This window comes from Podarcis bocagei (genome assembly GCF_964188305.1).
Source record: "Podarcis bocagei genome assembly, chromosome: 6".
Lineage (NCBI taxonomy): Eukaryota > Metazoa > Chordata > Lepidosauria > Squamata > Lacertidae > Podarcis > Podarcis bocagei.
The window spans coordinates 30,654,227-30,660,975 of NC_138130.1; the positions used below are offsets into that span (position 1 = coordinate 30,654,227).

Below are 6,749 nucleotides of genomic sequence, written 5' to 3' on the forward strand. Positions count from 1 at the left end.
TATACACAGTCTTGTTAGTTCTCCGAGATCAGGGATTCTTTCCCCTGCTGGGTTCTTCTAGTAGAGGCACTGACCAATGCTTTTCACTAACAATTTCTGTCTCCTCCCAAGAGATGCTTTAATGAGCCCCTCCGACATGGCCAAAGGCAAGAAATGTACTCTGGGCCACTGAGGTGAAGAGCCAAAGCTTAACCTACTAGGCAAGCAATAATTAATACGCCTTTCCCCCTCCAATTCATCTCAATTCATTAACAAGTTACCTTTTTTTTGTTTTTGTTAATTCCCACTAAGCTACATGACGTTAGGTCTGTCACATTACATATAAGTAGTGAATGAAAAGCTGTGCCAAGGTATGTTAAAAAAAAAATCTAAATTATGACAAAAATAAATGAATTTAGAATACTAATTGGGATAAAGCAACTGACATACAGTGAGAGATTGATTTTAGGGGAAATGGAGAAATCTGTTTTCTGTTTACTTTAAGGACAGGAAATGAATACTGATTAGCAGTGTACAGGCAGTTGAGCTGGGCAACATTTGGTTATTTGGGGATTTTGTTTTTATTTTTTGCAAGGCACTAGTTCTGCAACACTATTTTGAAATCTAAGAGCAGGGCGATTTATTAACGGGAGGCGCCATGCCAAATTTCAAACAGTATATTTTAATTGAAACTAGCTTTGTCTCGATTTAATAATTGCTCTTTGGAAGTGGAAATAATCCTAATCTGTTTTAACTTTTTAAGGAAGTTACTTTCGACGCCTTCCCATTTTTTATTTTTTATTTTTTATATGCATAGGATCTGCTATCCGACAACGTTACTTGTATCTACAGAGAGGCGCACGCAACATGTAGGATTAAAGAAAGAGGGAAACGCATTGCTGGAAAGATGATGTTAAAAAGAAATAAACATATATGGCTTGAAAGGGTGTCTCAAGCCAAACCCAAAGCTCTTTAGAGATGGGGGAAAGGGCATCAATCACGTCCCTGGGCACATTAAGCTGTTACATATTATAGCCATCTCATTTTAAGTGGTGTGAGGCTCATCTCATTTGCATATGTTGTGTTACAATCTTGCTTCAGGCCTGTCTCCACAGTGAATAAGGTGGCTGTGCAAGGCGGCTTGGGGCTGGCATAAAGGATGTGTCAGAATCAAGCTGCTCACTAATCAGCTTTGCTGGGGCAGATACACGATAGTCTATGTGAAGAAATTTAGATAACAGTAATACAGCATCCTCTGGAATGATTTACGTGTGTGCGTATATATATATATATATGGAGGGAGAAAGAGAGAGAGATTTTGTGTGTACATCTGTGTATCTCTATAAAGGTTTTAAGCCTAACTTCTAATCCTTCATGGAAAATTTGTAAATACTGCAGCGATGTTCTACTGACCTCTAAAGGCAGCTGCTTTGAGCTGTGTGCACTTTTGTTAAATCTCAAGGCTTTGTGCCACACATGTCATTAACATCCTTATGGACTTGTTAACAGGAATTTCTCTGCTTCCCACCTTCTGCCTCTCCCCCCCCCACCCAAAATAAAAATCCCACATGCAGTCATATTACATTTTATTTATTTATTTTGATGGTTATCTTCATTATTGTCGTTGCCATTATTTCATGGTCCTTTTCCAAGTCACCGTGTCTCCCACAGGGCCCTTCCTTCAAAACCCACCACCACCACCACTTTTTCCTCATTCTAGAATTAGTAACACTGCCTATGTTGGAGGCAAGGTCAAGACTGCTTGTTCAGACCGACTGCAATAATGTCTTCTATAACTCTTCCCACAGCGTCCAGTATTTGTACCTTGAATCTTCCACTACGGTCCCCTTTCTCCATTCCTCCCTCTGTAAACAGCTTGGCGCTTTCTCTTCTCCTCAGTTTCCTGCCGCCAGCAGGCCAGGCCAGAAGCTCTATTCACAGCAGGAAGAAAAGTACCTCACCCCAGGCAAAGCAATGTGGGGTTGAGCTGAAACCCACTGCCGTGCATTTAGCCGGCTAAATACACAAATTGTTAAATGCATTATTATAATTATTATTGTTTTTCCGTTTCGAAGACAGAACAAAACAACAACTTGCCTCCCAAGGCTCTATAGGTACAATGCTCGATCCCTGTCCACTGTGCAATTTGATTTATGAATACCAGCAATGGATTCAGTCAGGATTCCCACCCGGCCACATATTTACCTCAGAGCTCCCGTAATAAAATGCACCTCTCTCCTCTGTTGCCACCATTAATGATTGCACGCCATTTGCTGAATGCATTTGAGACACCTGTCTTCTTTTGTGCTACAATTTTGTGAGGGGTTTTTTTTTGGGGGGGTGCCAAATAAGCCACGGATGGTTAAAAAAAATATGAAATGGTATATGCCCATAGGTGTTGCATATCACTTTCATTCAGAGCAGGCCAGGAAGGACTCGCTCAGCTTTTTTGAAGGATGAGGGGAGGATGATGATGTGTGGGGTGGTGGGCAGGGAAAACGTTTTCTACCCCCCCCCCCTTAAATGAGAGACCTCTAACACTGAATGAGCTGAGAGATAATAACTTAACGGTAAAAGGTCCTTGCCTACGTATACCACCCTGCCTCTGGCATTAATCCAGGCTTTGGGGGAATCTGAAATTTCCTAAAGATGTATTAGTGTCTTATACACATGTGCTCCTGTGCACTCATAATCCTTTTCACTAGCTTCTTAGCTGCATGCTTTGTATTTAAATTTTCCCTTCTGACCAAGTAAATCCCTTTGGATGAAGTGACAGCGGCTTTTCAGCACCCATAGCTGGGTGACAGCTGGTGTTCAGGCTCTGAAAAGGCAGCAGAGTGTTCCTTGCTAGCTTTCTTCAGGACCAATGTCAACCACCAGCTGAGCGATTTGTTAGTCCCTCCTTTGGGCATCAGTCAGCTGAAGAGGCTTGCATTATATACCGAAGTAATACAATAGCTATCAATATAAACAATATCTGTGCTCCCGGCTTTCAGCCGCGCTTTTAATTAGCTACTGAATTATGTGAACCTAGTACATTTTCATTAAAGCCAGTGTAACCCTTTATTAGCACTCTGAGAAGGCCAGTCAGTTATATTCTGGATTCAGGCAGAGTTGGTTTGAAACTTTGGCTTGAAAGGAATCACCATCAGGAGGTGTGTGTTTTTTAAGAGAGCGAGAGCGCATGCAACCCTTAAAATAGGATGCTTAGAGACCACAGGAAAATATTATCTTTTCCCTTCTCCTTATATAAAGTTTTTCTCTTGAAAAACTGATATCTGCTGCTCTTTCAGTCTAGATTTGCGCTCTTTCTTCCTCTCCAGGATTCTTGGCAAATATTGTAATGGGGGAGAATTACTACAAAGGCAGAAGTCGATCTTGCAATGGATGTGGGTTGCTAAAGGTAAAACCATGCCAAAATGGAAATTGTTTTAGAACTGGGCTATTGGTTACCTATATGTGTTGATGTTTTCAACAGTGAATTTCGAATGGCATTGTGCAAAAGTAACATGGGTCGTAGGGGGAAGATACCTTTCTATATGATCCGTACTGAAGACAGTGCTTGATCCAAAACAAATCTATTTAAAAAATACAATATTACACATTTCAAATGTACGACTTATTAATTATGTTTCATTCCTAGAACTGTGGCATTGTGGGAATTGATGCTCTAGGGAAGTCTTGTAAATGCTTGCCTGAACCAGGCAAAAGATGTATGAAAATAATTTTATCAAACAACACTGATTCTTCTCTTTGATGGAAATTGAACACACACACATACACATTCATATTTACATAACATGCCCAGATTTATCCCATTGATCCTTTGGAAAATAAAAGTCTCATTGCAATATATACTTAACTTAACTCCACTCCTTCTTTACCCTTTGTAAAGCAGTCCATTGTGTAATATAACATTTGTATGCTTTAAAAAAAGTATTACGTTGTTTTTTTACCATGCTCAGAGCTGCTTTTGAGAGAGAGGCAGAGAGATGGGTAACTATGGTTTCTACTCCTCATCACAGAATTTCAGAAGACATTGGAATATTGCAAATCAAAGATTTGAAATTAAATACTTTCCACTCGGATCATAAATATAGGAGCTGAAAGTAAGTCCCAATGAAATTAATGTTACTTTCAAAACAACACATTTAAGGAGGGGGTTTCTCTAGCTTGCAGCCTGCCAAAAGTTTGTGATGCATATGCACTGAAGAGAGGAATATACACACACATACACACAAACACACCAAAAGGTATTTATCCATTTATAAACTGTACAGGATCCATCTAAATGCTGTGCTATTAAAACGATTTCACAAAAGATGGCTACACACACGAGCTTGGTAGATGGCCTTAGACTGCAATCCCGCACCCACTAAGACCCATTGAACTCACTGGGATTTAGCTCTGCGTAAAAATGTATAGGGCTGTGTTTTCTGAGGGAAGTCTCATTCTCAGTAGTAGCCTCTTCCCCACCCAAGCTGCAAAACAGGGATAAAAATGCTAGACTACCTTACAAGGCTGCTGTAAACATTACTGAGATAACATAAAGCCATGTTAATGCTGAGATGTGCAATAAAATGTATTATTGCCGTTAACCCTTCCACAACTAATATCACAGTCTTACAAACAATGCTGCTCTAAAGTTTGGGTTTGAATTGGCAAATTGCATAAATTGACTCTATCTCACTGCAACTTGCTTACATTCGATCAGCACGGGGCTAATAGCATTTAATGAAATACTAGTTTATAAATAAAATTTGCACACTTCACACGAACCGTCTCAGCCAAACGGCACATTTGCTCTTAAGAGTTGTTTCCAAAAGTCGAAGCCTGGTCTAATTTAAGATCTTGCGTATTTCTTTCTTACATTGGGATTTTACAAACTTTCTCCTGAGCATGTATTCCTCACCCCACCCACCCACCCAACCAACCAACCACCACCCCTCCCCTTTACCTTTGCAGTGCCTGAAAGCAAGCACAACCATGCCAGGCCTTTATGTGGAAACATAATGCAGGATCTCTGTATCTGTAATCCCTGCATACACATTTGTGAGGAGGCGGTGGCTGGGTGGGGGGAATCGACAGAGAGTACACCCACTCAGTTAGTATTTGGGCGGCAGGAGGCGGGTAGTGGCAGCAGCTCTGTTTCCACATTATACATGCAAACATTTCTCCCACATTTTCTTCCCATATATGTCTGATGAAGAGCATGAAACATTCTTGCCACTGACCATTGAATCCTTGGTAGTACGCAGTGGACATGTCATCACGGCTAAGAATAAAGAAACTGTGCGAATATAATGCAGTTCATATGTGTTGCATGCAAATAAATGGGCGTTTTGTCACTGGTTTTAATAAGGCGTATTCCCACTTTCTCTTTCTCTCTAAATATGAGAGAACCCTGTGTAAATATGAATTATACATTTTTGTAACCAGATCCCTGCACTTGAGAAATTTATCTTTTATTCAATTCAGTTTGAAACCTCACTCTTGTGCTGTTTGTGGTAGTGTAGCTTACTGCGCAACTTGCATAGATCCCTGCACCCAAGAGACTTTTTAAAAAAAATCAAAAAGGGATTAAAAAAAAATAGGGCATACCTGTATGTTTGGTGTCTGTTTACATTTTCTGTAATGTAGTCATTAAGCACACAACATAGACTTAAAGGATGTCAAAACTGACAACCACATTATGATTGATGATGCTGTGCTAGACTAATTCTTACCAGGTGTGGTGTGATGTGAATTCAAATGTAGCTCAGAGAGCTTATTTGTATTAGTAAAGTTATGCTTTGTCAAAGTTCTATGACTTCTTAACCTATCAAATCCATCTTTTTATCCAGAGTGCCCCCCCACACTCTGCCAGCCTTTAGATCTGTGAACAATGCCCCCCCCCCAAATGCCTTCCAATCTCAGTAATCACGCTGCTCTGTGTGTGGTGATTTGTTAAAGATCTATTGGTCCAAGTCTGCAAGCTGCAAAATGCAGAAACTGAAGACCTTGTTAAATACCTGTTTCACACGCATGCGTTTTCACCACAAAACCTTCTCTAGCAATCTCCCTTGGGGTTCATATGTAGAGATTTCCACGGAAGTGGAAATACTTGTGCACTTTTGCACTAATGTGCAAAAAAAGTATTTTTAAAAATGCTACAAAATACTGTCCTTTTGTGTATACATGAGACAAAATGCAAGTGGAGAGAATCCAGTTGAATATGACCATATGAATATGACCAGGTCCTCAGAATTTACAAGTAGATAGACACTGTTGTTGAGAAATCTGTATGCACTGAGATGAGTACACAGGCTGCCTCATTCATTTAAATCTGTGAACTAGATCCATGCACATATTCTTTTGAACAGGGATGGGGAATCTTTGGGCTGCCAGATGTTGTTGAACTCCAGTGCCCATCACTCCCAGGCATCATAGTCAATGGCCATGGGTGAAGGGCATCAGAGGTGAAAGAATTACACATCTGGAGGGGCCATAGGTTCCCAATCCCTGTTTCTGAGCATGTAGGCCTGGCTCTTCTGTTTGAATGAACAGGAAACCTTTACACAAAGGAGAAATCTGTGAAAAGTAAATTACCACACAGGATCAGGGTGAAGCGAGTTTCAATACAGAACAAAAGAGAGCCCAATATGCAAAGCTACCTCCTTCCTAGATAACCAGTCTCAGAGTTACTGTGGGTTTTCGTTAGCAGGAGTCAGGATCCTCTCCATCAGGCAATGGAAACAAGGACTCCAAACCTCAACAGGAAGGACACCAGC

The 6,749-nt window shown here is 40.6% G+C and overlaps 1 long non-coding RNA gene across 1 annotated transcript; it reads left to right on the forward strand.

The window, feature by feature from the left end:
• The first annotated feature begins 1,110 nt into the window (after positions 1-1,110).
• LOC308589496 lies at positions 1,111-5,272 on the forward strand. The gene is made up of 4 exons (XR_014009323.1): positions 1,111-1,252; positions 3,303-3,382; positions 3,945-4,088; positions 5,189-5,272. It is a non-coding gene; the product is annotated as an uncharacterized lncRNA (long non-coding RNA).
• Positions 5,273-6,749: the final 1,477 nt, after the last annotated feature.